The following is a 19,119-nucleotide window of genomic DNA, read 5'->3' on the forward strand; positions in this document are numbered from 1 at the left end:
ACTCAGAGCCAGGAGCAGTTCTGGGTGTATATTGCTAATCCCTCCCTAACTGTCCCTGTATACACTAGCATAGATAAAGGCATCTATAGAAAAAGTATTTTTAAAGAGCTTATATCTTATGCTAATTAGCGCGGGGACTAGTCCCAAGGGCGTTACTTCACTTGGCTAGTCGGCTCATATAGCGTGTTAGTACTCACACAGGGGCGTAATAACATGCTAACATGCTATGCGAGCCGACTAGCCAAGTGAAGTAACGCCCTTCGGACTAGTCCCCGCGCTCATTAGCATAAGATATAAGATCTTTAAAAATATTTGTTCTTGATCTCTTTATCTATGCTAGTGTATACAGGGACGGTTAGGCAGGGATTAGCAATATGTGCCCAGAACTGCTCCTGGCTCTGAGTGCATATTGCACCTGACAGGTTCACTTTAAAGGGAACCTGTCACCAGATTTGGGGCCTATAAGCTGCGGCCACCACCAGCGGGATCTTATGTACACATTCTAACATGCTGCATACCTCCCAACCGTCCCGGATACAGCGGGACTTTCACGCTTTACGTTGTTTGTCCCGTTGCCACGGGCGGGACGGCCGGCTCCCGGGCTCCGCCCACCCACTCTCTCTCCGCCTCCCTGCTTTTCCCTCCTACCATCCTAGTAGACGTGGCATAGAGAGGAGCGCTGCCTGTGCTGCTGCTGGTACAGTAAACTAATCTCCCCAGCGCTGATTTCCCTCCCTCCCCCCTCACCCCCGGCCGGAGCCTGTCTGTGCGGTCGGCCGGCCGCCTGTCTGTGCGGTCGGCCGGCCGCCTGTCTGTGCGGTCGGCCGGCCGCCTGTCTGTGCGGTCGGCCGGCCGCCTGTCTGTGCGGTCGGCCCGCCGCCTGTCTGTGCGGGCGCCCCCCTGCCGCCTGTCTGTGCGGGCGCCACCCGCCGCCTGTCTGTGCGGGCGCCCCCCGCCGCCTGTCTGTGCGGGCGCCCCCCTGCCGCCTGTCTGTGCGGGCGCCCCCCTGCCGCCTGTCTGTGCGGGCGCCCCCCTGCCGCCTGTCTGTGCGGGCGCCCCCCTGCCGCCTGTCTGTGCGGGCACCCCCCGCCGCCTGTCTGTGCGGGCGGCCCGCCGCCTCATTGTGCGGGCAGCCGGCCGCCTCTCTGTGCGGGCGGCTGGCCGCCTCTCTGTGCGGGCGGCCCGCTGCCTGTCTGTGAAGGCGGCCGGCCGCCTGTCTGTGAAGGCGACCGGCCGCCTCACTGTGCGGGCGACCGGCCGCCTCACTGTGGCTGCCTGCGTGTCCGTGCTGGAGGCCCGCCGGCTGCCTGCGTGTCCGTGCTGGAGGCCCGCCGGCTGCCTGCGTGTCCGTGCTGGAGGCCCGCCGGCTGCCTGCGTGTCCGTGCTGGAGGCCCGCCGGCTGCCTGCGTGTCCGTGCTGGAGGCCCGCCGGCTGCCTGCGTGTCCGTGCTGGAGGCCCGCCGGCTGCCTGCGTGTCCGTGCTGGAGGCCCGCCGGCTGCCTGCGTGTCCGTGCTGGAGGCCCGCCGGCTGCCTGCGTGTCCGTGCTGGAGGCCCGCCGGCTGCCTGCGTGTCCGTGCTGGAGGCCCGCCGGCTGCCTGCGTGTCCGTGCTGGAGGCCCGCCGGCTGCCTGCGTGTTTGTGCTGAATGGGTGTGGATGGGGAGTGGATATGGGCGTGACTGTGAAATGGGTGTGGTTAGGGGGCGTGGCCTAAAAATTTGCCGCGGCGCGCTACGCGCGCCGCAAACTTTGTCCCTCTTTTCCTTCTTTAAAAGTTGGGAGGTATGTATCTGCGATCTGCTGTGTGTGTATCTGTGATCGGCTGTGTGTATCTGTGATCGGCTGTGTGTGCCTGCGATCTGCTGTGTGTAATCTGCTGTGTATATCTGCGATCTGCTGTGTATATCTGCGATCTGCTGTGTGTGTATCTGTGATCGGCTGTGTGTGCCTGCGATCTGCTGTGTGTGTATCTGTGATCGGCTGTGTGTGCCTGCGATCTGCTGTGTGTGATCTGCAGTGTATATCTGTGATCTGCTGTGTGTCTGTGTGTGATCTGCTGTGTGTGTCTGGGATCTCCTGTGTGTGTCAGCTAGCAGCAGGGTAGGACGGCGTGCAGCACCGACCGGAGATCACAGGAGGACCTGGGAACCACGCAGACGTCCTGGTCTGGTGAGTATGAGTCTCCTGGGAAGTGGGGGGTCTGCTTTTGGGGGGGGGTAAACTTACCCCCAACCGTGTTTCTCCAAGAATAAGACCGCCTCCAAAAATAAGCCCTAGCGCTTTTTTGGGGGGCAAAAAAAATATAAGACAGTGTCTTATTTTTGGAAAAACACGGTAGTACACAGGAGCTCTCCTCCGTGGCCTCTCCTCACGAGAGCCACCACTACGCCTCCTCTCCTTTCACTCTCCACTGCTCAACTGTCGCGGACGGGGAGGGAGCCGTCGCTGCTGCGCTCTCGCTGGCGCTCGGGTCCGGCGCTGCTGCAGCCTGCTGCTTGCTGCTCGGTGGCTCGAGCGGTGGGCCGGATCCGGGGACTCGAGCGGCGCTCCTCGTCCGTGAGTGAAAGGGGGTAGTTTTTGGAATTGGGGAAGTCTGTTCGTGATGTCACCCACGGTTTGTGGTGAGGTTGGGACACCACCGCTGCTCTGGACGGGGATCCCGGGAGCGATGACAGGGAGCAGCCGAGATGTTTCTCTCCCCTCCGTGGGTAGGGGGTTTTGGTGGTCCTGGGGCCCGGTGAGGGTAACTGGAGATGGATGGCAGGGTTTGGTGAGGTGCAGGGTCATGGGGGCAGCGCGGTGCCAGATGGCACTGTGGTACTCACTCAGCCAGTAACGTACACAGAGTCTCTGGTAAAACAAACGGCTGGATGGACGGGTTCCGCAGACGGCTGCGGTGGTCACTCCCGGTAGGTTGGCGGTGACTGTCTTTCCCTGCACCTGTAGTGTGTTTTCGGCCCCGATGGCTTCCCACCGGTAACCCGCTCCCCAGCGTGGATAGATGCCGAGGGAGCCCCTTTTGCCCGCAGGGTCTGGCCCTGGGAACTGTAGCCTTGGCGGTGACTGTATTTCCCTTCACGGTTGAGCGGTTGCCTTCAATTGGGTCTTTGCTGCTGGGAAACCCTGGAGGTTCCCGTAGCTAACAGATTTGACCGGTTTTACGGCGACTCCAAGCCTGGTCGGGGTCCGTAGGCCCTGCCGAATGGTGCTGGCTTCTCTTCGCTCCCCGGTTCGGTACCGGCGGGCCACCACCCGTCCCCGGCCCTACGGTTCCGCGTCAATCGGCCCCTCCTGCAGACGGTCACCACCGTCTGCCAACCTTGCTGTATGTGCCCGGGCCACGTATCCGGACATGGTCAGTCTGCTCCTCCACTACTACTTGACTCCTCTCCCTTTCTACTCCAAAACTCAACAAACACTCTTTCTCGCCTCCAGGACTGTGTACTCCTCGGTGGGTGGGGCCAACCGCCTGGCTCCACCCCACCTGGTGTGGACATCAGCCCCTGGAGGGAGGCAACATGGATTTGCGTGTGACTGATGTGTCTAACCGGGGTGTGTTGTTGCAGTACCTGTGATGTCCTGGCTTGTCCAGGGCGCCACACAACTCTCTAAGCTCAACTGTCACTTTCCTCAATTTCCCCTCACCAACCCCCCATATGGGCGGCCCTATTCCCTTTAGGCCCCCCAATGGTGTGTCTGGTAGGTTAAAGTGGGAAGTGTTCCTAGGATTTTGATTAGCCAAGCTGTTAGTAACACCAAAGGACCAGGATCCGTAACCAAGGAGGGTGGAAGCAGAAGGGCAGATTCCACAATACCCTGTGACGACCTGATAGGCCAGGGCGTCACATGAGTATTTTGCTCGTACGGCAAAGCTTGCTCGTAAAGTGAGTTACAAATTCACAGCAAGCTTTGCTCGTTAAGCGGAATACTCGCTAACTGGGTTACTCGTTAACCGAGGTTACATTGTATAATGAAAATGACAGCAAACAGCTCAGTAAGTGACACATCGCTGGAATCAGGGTCTCTGTCTCTACATTATGCTGATCTCAGATGGGATATCAAAAACTTGGTGACAGGTTCCCTTTAATCAGGCACGTTTCACTCCAACATGCCCACCTCACGACGTAAGCATAAACCGTGCCGATCTTGATGAAGTAGGGTCTCCGTGTCTTGGATAACTTGACCACGAGGATGGGCTACAACAGATTCTCCATGCCTGATCCAATTGACTGACAAGTCTTTTCCTATACACACCCATGGGAAGAGGCCTGTCAGTCATGGGAATCTGCTGGGGACCTGCTTTGGACAAGTCATTTGAGACACAAATTCCTTGACTGGTTTTACAAAATATGTTTTCTCTCAAATGCCACAGAAATTCAGAAAGAACATATAGAGCTGCAATAACGCAACAAGTGTCTGATTCATGCTGCCAGTGTTTTGGGCAGCATGAATGCCCAAAAGCTGTGCCTAGTACGTTAAAAAATCATATACATGCATTAATAGGTTACTCCTCTGTTTGACAAGTATATAGGTATGGGCAGGTATGTGTCCATGAATGCATGCAGGGCTGACAAGACACTGACAATACTTTCTTCTGTATCATGTTAATCTGTCACGCCTTTGCATAGACAATATCATTAATGCGTACCTTTACATGATAGTATTTTAGAAGTTAGCTGTTCACAACTATATATAACTAAATGTAAACTTTTTAATAAGGAAGAAACCTAGTAACTTTCAAGCTTAAATCAATGGCGTTGTTAGCACAAGCAGGCACAGCGCCAGTTTCTGTGTGTAGCAATAGTACACAGAATAAACACCTTGCAAAATAGAGCCGTGTTAATGAGCCGGATAAAAATTCTCATTCTTTTGGAGGATTAAAGACAACTTCCTTGTGCCCCTGCTAAACCTTGACTCTGACATTATGCAAATCCAATGGTGAGTTCATCACCTAAAATATCCAGAAATTACAGGTATTGCTCATTTGCTTTCCTGTAAACTTTCTGATCTAATAATGGGTGGAGGTATCAATGTTTTTATAAAATCTTTAAATTAAGTAAACAGTTCTCATACTACTATGTCCTGCTGCTCGTCTGCAATGGGCGTATACAGCCAAAATGATGCCTGACAGAGCACACTGTGTCTAGGCTCATCTGGTGAGTGAGATCCTGCAAGCCCAAGATCCAGGTGAGGACAGGTAGGTAATGCACTTGGGATACAGGTTGTAGAAGTACTGCAGACCTACAGGTGAACAGGAGGCTAGGAACATTAGCAGGGATACTGGAAACCGCAGGCAGATAGGAGACATCTTAGAGACTGCAGACAGGTAGCAGAGGTCCTGTAGACTGCAGACAGGTAGCAGAGGTCCTGTAGACTGCAGACAGGTAGCAGAGGTCCTGTAGACTGCAGACAGGTAGCAGAGGTCCTGTAGACTGCAGACAGGTAGCAGAGGTCCTGTAGACCACAATAAGGTAGCAGAGGTCCTGTAGACCGCAGACAGGTAGCAAAGATCTTGTAGACTGCAGACAGGTAGCAGAGGTCCTGTAGACCGCAAACAGGTAGCAGAGGTCCTGTAGACCGCAAACAGGTAGCAGAGGTCCTGTAGATTGCAAACAGGTAGCAGAGGTCCTGTAGACAACAGACAGGTAGCAGAGATCCTGTAGAACGCTGACAGGTAGCAGAGGTCCTGTAGACTGCAGACAGGTAGCAGAGGTCCTGTAGACCGCCGCAGACAGGTAACAGAGGTCCTGTAGATCGCAGATAGGTAGTAGAGGTCCTGTAGACCGCAGACAGGTCGCAGAGGTACTGGAGACCAATGACAGGTAGCAGAGGTACTGGTAGCTGCAGGCAGACAGGACTCAGGAACATTAAAGTCTTAATATCAAGACATAGAAGTGTGTCTTCGTGAGCCCTATATAGGCCCAGGCAGATGTTCACATGAAATCACGCTGGCTATCTGCAAAGCCCAACTTAGAGCATAACAGAGTTTAGCGGACTGAGAAAAAAGCCAGAATCCAGGACAAGTACATGACATTCTCCCTTCATCTGCATAATTATATTCAATAATCCCGTCAGCGCATACACCAAATCCAATTTTGCAGCACCCATGAAGCCACTGAATGTATTGGCAAATGCTATCTGAACCCATCTTTAGACTGTCAGAACAAGCTCAATGACGGATTCTCAGGTAATGAGGTTGGCTGATTTCTCTTGTTAAGGCTGCTTTACATGTGTCGATTTCTCGTGCGATCACATTTGCGATCGCACCCGCCCCCATCATTTGTGCGGCACGGGCAATTTCTTGCCCGTGTCGCACAATGTTGTAACCCCCCATCACACGTACTTACCTTCCAAACGACCTCACTGTGGGCGGCGAGCATCCACTTCCTGAAGGGGGAGGGACGTTCGGCATCACAGCGATGTTACACAGCGGCCGGCCGATAGAAGCGGAGGGGCGGAGATGAGCGGCTCGTAAACATCCCGCCCACCTCCTTCCTTCAGCATTGCCGGTGGGACGCAGGTAAGCTGTGTTCATCGTTCCCGGGGTGTCACACGGAGCGATGTATGCTGCCTCGGGAACAATGAACAACTGGACATTTGATTTTTTTAAAATGAGCGACGTGTCAACGATGAACGAGAAGGTGAGTATTTCTTCTCGTTCATAGCTGTCACACTCTACGATATCACTAACGAGGCCGGATGTGCTTCACTTACGATGTGACCCCGCCGACATCTCGTTAGATATATCGTAGCGTATAAAGCCCGCTTTAGTGCAGCTTTTCTGACAAACTGACCAACACTTCTGTCCATACAATGGTTGCTGGTGGAGGAGCTTGTGACCAGACCTCTCCATCAGCCTCCTCCAAAAGAAAAGCAGCGTTCCCACATGAGGTGTTTTACAATTGGAGGAGGCTGATGGAAAGGTCTGGTCACATGCTGCTCCGCCAGCAGCCTTTGTATGGACAGAAGTGCTGGTCAGTTTGTCAGAAAAGCTGCACTAACAAGAGAAATCAGCCAACCTCTTTACCTGAGAGTCTGTCAGGGAGCTACAATCTGACAGGAAAGTTTGTAACTCTTTTGTATCCGTCCTTTTCTGAACTCCTCTCAGTTAATTTATGGAAACAAGAAGGGAGCTAAGGCCGGGGCCACACGGGGCACTAGTGCAATGCTTGCATGACAGTTGGCTCGCGCTGGCAGCACAGCAGGAGCCGAGTGTCATGCTAGTATCCCTGCGTCTGAGGTCCGACTGTGCGAGCGGACCTCAGCTGCGGGGGGAAAGGGGCCAGCGCTGTGGAGAGGCGGGCCGTCACGGAGGAGAGGCGGGAGGGATTTATCTCTCTCCTCCGTAGCCGGCTATTGCGATTCTCGCTCTGCACGCGCGGTACACCGGTGTACCGCGAGTGCAGTGTGATTTTTCTCTCGCCCCATTCACTTGAATGGGTGCGAGAGAAAAGAGTCTCGCATTACAATCGCAGTGCTGCGATTGTTTTCTCGGCTAAAATTGGTCCGAGTGGAATGCGATGTTTTATCGTGCTCCACTCGCACCGATTTTCTCGCCGTGTGGCTTAGACCTAAATTGCACACATGCGCTTAGGCAACCAAATAAATTAAATTATTGTCTAGGTATCGAATGGCTAGAACCATTAGTCTATGTGCACACAGTGCGTTTTTGCACGTTTTTCGGGTGCGTTTTTGGCCTCAAAACTGCATGACTTTGCTTCCCCAGCAAAGTCTATGAGTTTTCATTTTTGCTGTCTGCACACAACTTTTTTTTTAAGCTGCGTTTTTGAGCTTAAAAAAAAAAAATGGACATGTCAATTCTTTCCTGCGTTTTTCTGCGTTTTCCCCCCATGCAATAGAAAAATGCAGAGATCAAAAACGCAGCAAGACGCAGCCAAAAAGGCAGCAAATCGTGGTAAAAACGCATGCGTTTTTTGCAGCGTTTTTTTGCCGCGGGTGTGTTTTTGTGCGTTTTTAGCGGCCAAAAACGCACAAAAACGCAGCGTCAAAAAAATGCAGCGTGTGCACATAGCCTATGTGTTTATGGTTTTAGTAGCTTGTTTAAAGAAAGGAGCAATTTTGTTTGCATGTTTAGTTAGATTACTTGAAATACTTGAACCCGGGTGGGGGTTCCAGTAGGTGGTCTTTGGATGAGTCATTAATCACTGTCCCTGTGATACAGGGAAATATCCCTTCTGGTTTAATTTGTACATTTGATAATTATCACGGAGCGCTGTAGCATATGTCCCTAATTTATAGAAACAGACTACATTAACGTTGAATCTACAGGAAAACAAAGAGTCTGTAATAGCAAAATGGTGCAAAATTTGAAATGAAACCCATTTCCAATCACATTTCTTTAGCCCAAAACACATGTATTTAAGTAAAAAAAATTGTCCCCAAAGTTGGTCATTAAATGTGTCTCAAAATTCCTAGTATAGAAATCTATTCATTCACATCAAGATGAATAAATATCTAATAAAGTCATCTGTAGAGGTAGATGAGGACAGAAAGACGGAGCTGAGGGATTATGAAGCAGTAAATGATCATTTATAGGTGTCTGCTGTGCTCAGGGTGGGCCAGAATAAAGGTCAGTATTGGTAGAGAATCAGGGGCCACCATCCTTAGAATAAGGCCTAAGACACATGGCATGAAAATCGGAGCGAGTGGAATGCGATGTTTTATCGCATTCCACTTGGACCAATATTACCCTGTGCCAGCTCCCATGAGCGATTATTTTCTCAGCCCTAATTGGACCGAGATAACAATCGCAGCATTCTGTGATTGTAATGGGAGTCTTCTTTCTCTCGCACCCATTCAAGTCTATGGGGCAAGAGAAAAATCGCACTGCACTCGCAGTACACCGGTGTACCTGCCGCTGCAGGGCGAGAATGGCAATAGCCGGCAACGGAGGAGAGAGGGAGATAAATCCCTCCCTCCCCTCCGCAGCGCTGGCCGGCCCCCCGCAGCTGTGGTCCGATCGCATGATCGGACCTCAATCGCAGTGATACTCGGCTCCTGCTGTGCTGCCAGCATGAGCCAAGTGTCATGCGAGGATCGCAGTAGATCCCCGTGTGGCCCCGGCCTAAATGTATAGAAGATGCGGGTTCCACCATTGGAACCTGTATTTACCTTGCGAACAGGAGCTTCATGTGCGCAGCGTCAGAGGAGGATGGATGGAATTCCTATTACATTGTTTATGAATTTCTAATGCCTCTCCACTGACAGTAGTGCTGTAGGGGGAGTGCAGGGCTCAGCCCACCCGAGACCTGCAAACTGGCAATATACTGAATATTGTTCTAGTATAGTGTGTATTATTGGTAAACGGCCACTAGGTGGCCACAGTGTGTAAGCTGCTTCCCTGGTACTCCTGGGCTGGAGGGAGTTAGTGAAGGGGAGAGGCTTAGTTTGAAAAAAGAGCGGTTAGGAAGTCAATTAGTGTGTAGAGAGTCCCTGAGGGAGAGGAACAGGCTGCGTTTGGGAGAGACGTGGTGGAGGAAAATTCCAATAACTTTAATTTGGCGTGACCTTCTGGGTTGAATCCGGGTGCCAGACAAACAGTGCGGCCCAGTTGGTGGCCATATATGTATAAATTATCTGTTGCTATTGGTAACCACTTCGAGGAACAAGATTGTGCCCACCTCAGGCGAGATAAGAAACTGTATTTGATGTTGACAAGTAAAGACTTTTGGTTGAACGAACCTTTGACCGTGTCAGTGCTTGCGATGCATGAAGAGAAAGTATGCGTATTACTGTATTGCACTAAAGTGGCGGTTGGGGTACAGAGGAAGAACACCGGGGTGTGTGGCAGCCCAACAGCAGACTTTGCCACGACTACAATAGCCCCTGACCGCTTTTTTAACAGTGCAAGGGGGCCTTATTTTTTCAGTAGGTGTAGGTCACACTGTGGAAACCACATCTACTATACATTTATATCATATCCTGTGAATATATGGGGAGATAAGGTATGCACACCAGTGACTATGTAAGGGGAATACATGAAATAGCAGAAACTGCTGTGTGAATACTGACTTGAAAAATCCAATAGCTATATGTAAGAGTGAAAATGTGAAAAATGGAATCTGCATTACTGCCATGAACATATGAATCAAGAGAAATTTAGCTACTGAATTGATCAATGCAATAGAGCCCCAACACTACGCCAAAGTATTTCTCTACGTTGGGGTCCCTAGCTTGTGTGTGTCCTCTCATGCAGTTAAAAAACTTACCGTGTATGGGAAGCTGAGACCCAGGCTATATATGCGTATGATATGGATTGGCAATAGGTGTGTGGGGAGGGTTCACAAACGAAAAAAACTACTAACAATAACAAATAACGTTTGGAACACCATTCTAAGTCTGAACTGGGTGCAAAAACCTAAAAAAACATCACTATGGGGAGATAAGGTATGCAACACCAGTGACTATGTAAGGGGAATACATGAAATAGCAGAAACTGCTGTGTGAATACTGACTTGAAAAATCCAATAGCTACATGTAAGAGTGAAAATGTGAAAAATGGAATCTGCATTACTGCCATGAACATATGAATAAAGAGAAATTTAGCTACTGAATTGATCAATGCAATAGAGCCCCAACACTACGCCAAAGTATTTCTCTACGTTGGGGTCCCTAGCTTGTGTGTGTCCTCTCATGCAGTTAAAAAACTTACCGTGTATGGGAAGCTGAGACCCAGGCTATTTATGCGTATGATATGGATTGGCAATAGGTGTGGTTGGGGAGGGTTCACAAACGAAAAACTACTAACAAATAAGGAATAACGTTCGGAACACCATTCTAAGTCTGAACTGGGTGCAAAAAACCTAAAAAAACATCACTATGGGGAGATAAGGTATGCATTGATCAATTCAGTAGCTAAATTTCTCTTGATTCATATGTTCATGGCAGTAATGCAGATTCCATTTTTCACATTTTCACTCTTACATATAGCTATTGGATTTTTCAAGTCAGTATTCACACAGCAGTTTCTGCTATTCCATGTATTCCCCTTACATAGTCACTGGTGTGCATACCTTATCTCCCCATAGTGATGTTTTTTAGGTTTTTGCACCCAGTTCAGACTTAGAATGGTGTTCCAAACGTTATTCCTTATTTATATCCTGTGAATATGCCATAAATATTTGAATTGGGAATACCCATAATTTTTAAAAAGCATCTGTCAATTCTTCTAACATGTCAATGTCAATAAAGTCCTGACAACCCGTAATCAATCACTAGAACTTGATGAGACTACTAATTTAATAACAGGCAAGCTATGGTACCATAGGAATAGCAAAGAAACAGTCCAGATTGATATAAAAAGCTGTTCATACATATTTTCTCCTCGAACCGCCTGAACGCATTTCCCCCTTGTAATATAAGGTTCATTGTTTGTTCCTTTTCAGAGTCTTTTTAATGGTGTAACATAATAAAGGTTTACTGTCTTTTAAATATAATATTTCACAAGGGATCTACTTTTCTATTCCATTCTAATTTCTGGCACCCTTACCCCAGACATCATTTTTTTTTCTGTGATAAATAAAGACTTATATTTTCGTAACTACTAGAAATTGTCAATGGAAAATCTACTTCTTCACCCCATGTGCCGTGCCATACAGGAGACATAGTGGTAGGTGTCCAAAGGTGTATAGGATGGCATTAATACAAGCACCGTAGTGCCTAGCCTGTCTATATATTGCTCTTCTTGATTTGTTCCCTAGTAGCTGTTTGGGGCTGCCTGATGCTTTAGCTGTGCTGCTTTAAAATACAATATACCATATTTTTCGGTTTATAAGACGCACCCCAAATTCAGAACAAAAAAGGGTGAAAAAAAAATGGCGTCTGTCTTATAATCCGATGGTGTCTTACCGGAGGGGGTGACAGCGGGGGTGGAGCAGGGTCACAGGAGGCAGGGGTGGTGTCACAGGAGGTAGGGGTGGTGTCACAGGAGGTAGGGGGGGTGTCACAGGAGGCAGGGGTGGTGTCACAGGAGGTAGGGGTGGTGGGTGTGTACCGCCCCAGTGTTAGTCAGGCTGCTCGGATCCGGGATCATGGCTCAAGGGGGTCGTCCGGACCCGGCTTGGCGGACACTTTGATCCGTGAAAGGGGATATTTACAGGGGAGAAGTTTGTGACGCCACCTGTGTGTTGTGGTAATGGAAGTACCGCCGCTGCTGTAAGGAGTACCGGGGCAGATGGAGTTAAGCAGCCTGATGTTAGTCCCTCCACAGGTAGGGAAAGCCCCGGGCTCAGGGTGTTTGTTAGTTATTTGGGAAGGCAGGATGTAGGGATCAGGGTACTCACTGTGGTAGTCGTGGTGCTGGATGAGGTTTATAAAGTAGACACACACACACTGCAGGTAAACCAAAGTCTCTGTGTACCACTGCCACTGCGGGGAGCCCGTCCAGGTATCCACTCCCAAAGGTGTCACTTGGCAATCCGGAGCCTGCCTCTGTGCACAATTTAGTTGTCTGTTTGTGGCCCCTTGGCTTGAAGCTGTTAGGGCCCCACTCACTATGTGTAGTGTAGCTGTGCTCTTGATGGCTGGCATTTGGGATTTCAGTGGGTTACTTTATCTGGAAAACCCTATCCTCCACGTTGTGTTGATGCCTTCAATTTCTTAGCTCTTAGGGAAGTTTGTGAAGATACATGGAGACATGGGGCTCAGGGGGTGCTCTCGTCCGCTAAAACCCGCCGCCTTTTAGAAAGACAGCGTGGCTCAGGGCTCATCCCAACTGAACCCCGGTCTCCTTAACCGTGGGCGTAACACTACTCAGACAACACAGGGTGAGGGAACCACAATAATTAGACTTTATTGGATCCCCAAACAATTAACGGCACATAACACATAACCAGCAAAACACACAAATGTAACAGGTAACAGAGTCTCACCCTTCTGCTGGCTCACCAGGGATTAGAATGTCCTTGTCTCAGAGGTTCCAGGGCTATTTACTCCAATCCAGCAGCACCCCGCTTTTGGCGGGCACCCACCGAGAAAGGAATAACGCCAGATTTAGGAAGCTGTCTGAGGTCTGCAAAGTCTGTAACAGGTGACTGAACTGTCCCAACCTGAGTGTCCTCCTTAGGTAGTCCTGGTATGATGATACAATCCTGGCAGCCAGAGTCGAAATCCCTAGACTGTGGATATGGTCTCCAACCGGAACCAGAGTCCCTAGATTGAAGCCATAAGGTATCCTGATCCTCTAGTCAGCTCCTAAGAGCTTAGACTGGATCCATCAGCATCCATCAACAACCACTGGTGGCTTAAAGAAATCCCTTTTATAGCCACATTCCACTTGGATACACTGCGTCCTCATCAATTGGTTGGACAAGATCGCCTCTCCCATTGGATGAATCTCAAGCTGCATGGACAATGTTCATCCAAATGATGTCTACAGAAAGACTGAGGGTATACATGTAGTCTGGAAGTCACCGACTAGACAATGGCTACTAAGGTAATTACATTAGCAATACACAACTACAATACGATTACTGGAAGAGTCTGGAGAAACAATAGCTAAGCAAACATGAGATAGCACACAGAAGAACAATGACGTCTGGCTGAATTTTAAGAAACTTTAACCCATGAGAGGCATTGAGTGTCCATGTCGTCACACTCTTCCTCCCAGGTTAATTTTCAGGACGTTGAATCGGTTCCTGACCTAGGGTCCTGTACCCCGTCGTGCTCGGTACAGGTCCGGTTATTGGGCTTTGTGGTGCCGACAGTCCTCCAAGACTACGTCCGTCACACCCCTGTCCAACGTCCCTGCAACCGGTCCCCGACTCCTCTGGTCCCGGACCACCGTCTGTGACCCAACCTTGGTCTAGCTCGCCAGAAGCTACCACTCCAGCTCCTCACTCTTTGAGGGCTCTCACTACTCTCTCACTTCCTCCCTCCCACCAATCTGCCTGACCCCTAGGTGGGTGGCCCTATTCCAGCTTGACCAACCCACTGGTGTGTCTGACAGGTCATGATGTGAGGTGTGGTTGGGATTTGTAGTGCTGATGGTAGTGACACCGATTGTTGGGAACCTAGAACAATGGGGGGTAGGCCCTGCACCCTTGGGAGAAGATGCAGTTCCCTGTAGCACCCTGATATATTCAGGGGCACTACAGGTGTCCTAGAAACTGTCAGCTGTGCTGGCTGGTGCAGCTGTGCTGGGGCTTGGGCGGCAGCGACTGGGGCAACTGTGGCGGGGCTCAGGCTGTGGCAGCTGTGCTGGGGCTTGGGCTGCGGTGGCTGCGGGCGGTGAGGGCTTCAAATAAATGGCGCCCCGAGTCAGAGCAGATTCAATGGCAAGCCGAGATCTCATCTGCTCAAGCGCCACCTGTGGGCGCTATTTTCCTTAAGTCTGCTGTTGGGAGATCAGTGGGTCGGAGGCGGCACGTGTGCAGATGAGATCTTGAGCCGAGAGCGCCATCTGCACACGCGCTAACTTAGCATGTGCCATTATTTGAAGTCCTCACTGCCTGTCACGCAGTGCCAGCCCAGCCACCGCAGCGCCGATGAGAAGCCCCTCACCCGCAGGTCGCCTCAGGGTCTTCATGTGCTGGAAATATTCTGGCAACAGGTACGTCAGGTTAACTTCAATGGGAATCGTGACGCCACTCTCGGTATTTGCGGCCAGGGGGTGACCGCCACTGCAGTTTAGAGAGCGTCTGGGGCTGATGGTAAATGCAGTCTGGTGTTATGGCCTTCCGAGAGTGAGGCTGGCCCCAGGGGCTCAGGTGTAAGTGTGTAGTACCATAGGTTGCAGAAGAACTCACACACAGGCAGCAATGTCTTTCAGGGTTTTTACTCACTTTTGGTTGGTAGTTGTGAGACAACCCGGGTGATGCTATGATGAACCAGGTGGAACCAGGTATCCTTCAGGCAGATATAGGGGTGACTGCTGACTCGCCTTCCTGCACTTTGTTTCGGACCACCCCTGACTTGAAGTATATCGTGGGATGCATCCAGGGAAGTTGCTACTACCTTTTTCCCCTTTCTGACCTGTTTGCTGACAGCGTGGACCAAGGATAAGATGGCTCCAGGCTCTATCCTCCTTATGGGCCCCCTCGTTGCTGTTGATGCTGTGGGTTCTGTGTTGGTTGGCGTGGAACCTGTAATCCCACCGCCTACAGGATTTAGCAGCCCATTAAATGGATATCTGGCTTTAGGGATCTGTACCCTGTTTGTGCATTCATTACCAAGAGTCCCCGTACTCGAATCCTTACTGCTCTCCTTCTTTGGGTGTCTTTCAGTCTGACTTGGTGGTAATGTTCTCTCCCGCCAGCAGCCACTGCAGTGCAGGGTTCGACAGTGTTCCGCTCTTCAGCCCTACACTTCAGACATGGCTGCTCCACTCCTTCTCCTCTGACTGCCACTGCACAACTCTCTTTCCAGCTTCACTACAGCACCACACTAACTGAGATGCGAGGGCTACGCCCCCTTCCTGGGTCTGCCCAGGGGTCCCCTCTAATGTGTGTGTGTGTGTGTCCTGGTCAAAGGGTGCCTGTGTGTCCACACCCTACTCAGCCATCAGGATTACCTGTTTGTACTGACCCAGGTGTGGGCGCAATACTTAGTGGTGCCTGACCAGGCCAGGGGCGCCACGCCAGCACCAGCCGCCGCAGAGCCCGCACAGCCGCACCAGCCACCGCAGACCCTGCACAGCATCTGCAGACCCCACACAGCCACTCAGGCACCAGCCACCACAGCCCCTGCACAGCTGCTGCAGCAATCCCCCGGCCCACTGCCCCTGCGACCCCTCTCTACCACCCCGGTATGCTACATTTAGATTATTAGTCACACCACTCACTTTCCTCCGAAATTTTTAGGAGGAAAAGTGCATCTTAATTTACCATATTTTTTGGATTATAGCTCTGGTGACCCCACACTGTGGAAGATGAGCTTGCACCACACTCTGGGGTGCGTCTGCTAAAAACACTGATGTGTCCCACTGCCCACGACTGTGCTTTATGGCCCCCATAAACATTATACTGTCAGCCAGATATTGATAGGTTCGACTGACATTGTAATGTGTATGGGGGCCCCCAACAATCCAGCATGTCTAATTTTGGACTGCCAAATGTTTTGTTCTTTAAGAGATAAAATACACCAAAGAAGTCTGGGAGAGATCCCCTCATAGAGAACACAGGAGCTATTGTTCACCCACTATCTAAAAGTGTATAGGAGGTTTTACTGTGATGCAGCAGCTGAATAAGAGAGCAGCTCTCATAGCGGACCAGTGAGCGTTAAGCACTAAGAATAATTTAAAGAGATTATTCAGGGGGGGCGTGGTCTGGCCATGGAGGAGAGAAGACACGGGTAACATTGCTCCTGTGCTGAAATCGGCCCCAGGCTCATAAAACCCCACAGTACACAGCCAGAAACACCCTCAATGTCGGCCAAAAGGAGGGGGAACAAAAACAGACGAGCTTCAGACCTCCCGGTGCCCTGCAGCCCTGGAATTACGCGATTTTTGAGAAGCACGTCCGGCCCAAGGCAACAGCAAACTTACTCTAAGATGGCGGCGGCAGCTTCCCCTGCAAATCTTCCAGCGTGGAGGGACAAAGTGGGTGCAGGGCAGGACGCCGGAGCTCACAGCACTGAACATGCAGCTGCAATCCCAACACCATCCAGGTCGGAGCAGGAGCAGGGAGGGGGAGGGTCGCTCCAGACTGAATGGCACACAGATAACCCAGGCAAGACAGCAGCAGGGGGGCAGGAGGGACCGGAGCCACGAGGCATGAAACAGCCGGAGGTAGGGGGAAGGCAGCGATGCCCCGGCGGGGGGGAGGTGAACACAGGCAGGGGTCCTCAGGGTCCAACCGCAGTAGAAGCTGACATAGCCAGCATACCACAGACGGATTCCAGGCATGTATCCTCGGGCCTGCAAGGGAACACAGGAGGACAGGCATATGGAGCTGTGACCATATCACACAGCTCAGATAAGGAGAGTCACTGCTGTCCTTCTGCAAATAATATCACTTGGAATTCACAGCAGGAGAATGGTGATAAGACCCTCTTGGCCCCAGATGCTGATATAAATACCACCACCCCCACCATGTCAAATGAGCAGAATATAATAACATCCATCACATCCATAATATCTCTGCCACCCTCCCCTGAAAGAGGACTGCTCCCTCATTTACTCAGGCCCACTGCTGCCACCAATCTAACAGGAGAAGCCTCACAAAATGGTTCTCAACAAGTTGATGGTGTCTGGGAAGATTTAAAGGCACGGATACGGACCATCCCTACCAGGGAAGAGATGGAGAATTATATTGCAAAAATGGAAGCTACATACAAGGCGGAATCGTCCGCAATAAGAGGAGACATGCAACAATTGACAAAAAGAGTGGAGAAATCTGAACACCGCACAGAAACGGTTTCACAACAAATCACCACGCAGGAGCAGGCGCTATCGGAACAGGCCTCACAAATTGAATACCTGACAGATCTCCTTGACGAGTTAGAAAATAGAGGAAGGCGTAACAATATCAGAGTAAGGGGTATCCCTGAATCGGTGAGCCCACAAGACCTAGACGGAACACTGCGCCATCTGTTCAACTCGATATTAGATCTCCCTCCAGATGCTAAACTAGAATTGGACAGAGCTCACAGGTCGCTAGGCCCAAAACCAATGCAAGGTGCTAACCCGCGAGATGTCATATGCAAAGTCCATAAATTTAAAAAAAAAGAAGATATCTTATTTAAAGCACGTCAGAAGGGCCAAATTATACTCAGGGGCACTCCTATTCTGCTCTTGCAAGATCTTTCTCGCCATACTCTACAAAAACGACGAGCATTGAAACCTCTTCTTGATGTCTTAAGACAAGAAAATTTTCTCTACTCATGGGGATTCCCCTTCAGACTACAGGTACGCCAGGCAGGCTCCATGCGAGTGCTCCGTAACCTGGATGATCTCCCGGAATTCTGCTCGGCTCTACAGATTCCCTTGATCCACATCCCTCCAGCGGACTGGCCTAGGGTACACAGAAGGGGGGAGAGTTTACCTGCCCGGATGCTTTCACTCCCACAACGATCTCGTATCCAGAGAAACAGAGATACCTTCCAGAGGGGAGAAACCAGAAGGCCTAACGCCTCATCTTCATCCTAGAATTGAACTACACTACTGTGAACCCCGCTGAGTTTCCTCTGAGGAACTTTCCACGCAGTAAGATCCGGAGGAGGGTCTTCTTATGGGCATCCCTTTTTCTTTGCTTCTGTGGACAAGCTTCTGATCATTAGCATTGAGCGACGGAATATCGATATGATGGTGGTATCTACATGACTCCTACACTTCCTTTTGGCTTACGTAATATGTTTTTGTAAAATGTAAAATGTTCCCATACACGTATATGAATATTATCAGAACAGGCCGCTTGGCCTGATATTTCATATTTCATATTTCATGTTTATGTCTATGTTTATGCATTTGCTTATTTCCTGGTTGTGGATGTTCCTGGGTGACCGGTTTAAGCTTGAGGGTCACCGTATTAAGCATTTGGGCCTGGGGCTGGTTCGGCAGGGAACTAATCCCTAGTGGAAAGACAGTCCCCCCTTTTGGGTCTCTACTCACTGCAGGCAGGAGTAGAAATTAGTGACCCCCCTTTCTTAATTTCTTGATTTCTTGACCTATAGTCAAACATCCTTAATATATCTCATATTCTCTATCCCCTACATTTCTTTTCTTCCCCCATACCGACCCATCTGTTGAGTACTATACTTAGATATATTCTTATATATCTTCACACAGTCTCCTCTTCCTCTTCACTCCCTCGCTTTTCCTTTCCTCTTCGCTTCCCCCCCCTTTTTTTTTTTTTTTTTTTTTTTTTTCTTCTTTCTCTCTCTCTCTCTCTCTCTTTCTCTCTTCTCTTCTTCTCTTCTTTTCTCGATCCCCTATATTGTCAGTCCTACTTTCCTACTTGAACTCAACTCTCTAGACCTCTCCCCCTTTTCCATTTCTTGGCGTCCTACACATACCTTTGCCTACACTTGACTCCCCTCCTTAGACCTCTGAGGTCGACAGAGCAACATGACTACACTTAACTGTTGTTCAATTAACATACGAGGCTTTAACACCCCTCAAAAGCGTTCACAGGTCCTGTACTCTATGCATAAGAAACAAGTCCACG

At 50.2% G+C, this 19,119-nt stretch overlaps 1 protein-coding gene across 1 annotated transcript in view; it reads left to right on the forward strand.

The window, feature by feature from the left end:
* Positions 1-19,119, forward strand: part of SLC5A1 (solute carrier family 5 member 1) — a 154,591-nt gene that overhangs the window by 20,769 nt on the left and 114,703 nt on the right. The gene's annotated exons all lie outside the window — the stretch shown is intronic.

This window comes from Anomaloglossus baeobatrachus, chromosome 1 (assembly GCF_048569485.1).
Source record: "Anomaloglossus baeobatrachus isolate aAnoBae1 chromosome 1, aAnoBae1.hap1, whole genome shotgun sequence".
In the NCBI taxonomy this organism is placed as follows: domain Eukaryota; kingdom Metazoa; phylum Chordata; class Amphibia; order Anura; family Aromobatidae; genus Anomaloglossus; species Anomaloglossus baeobatrachus.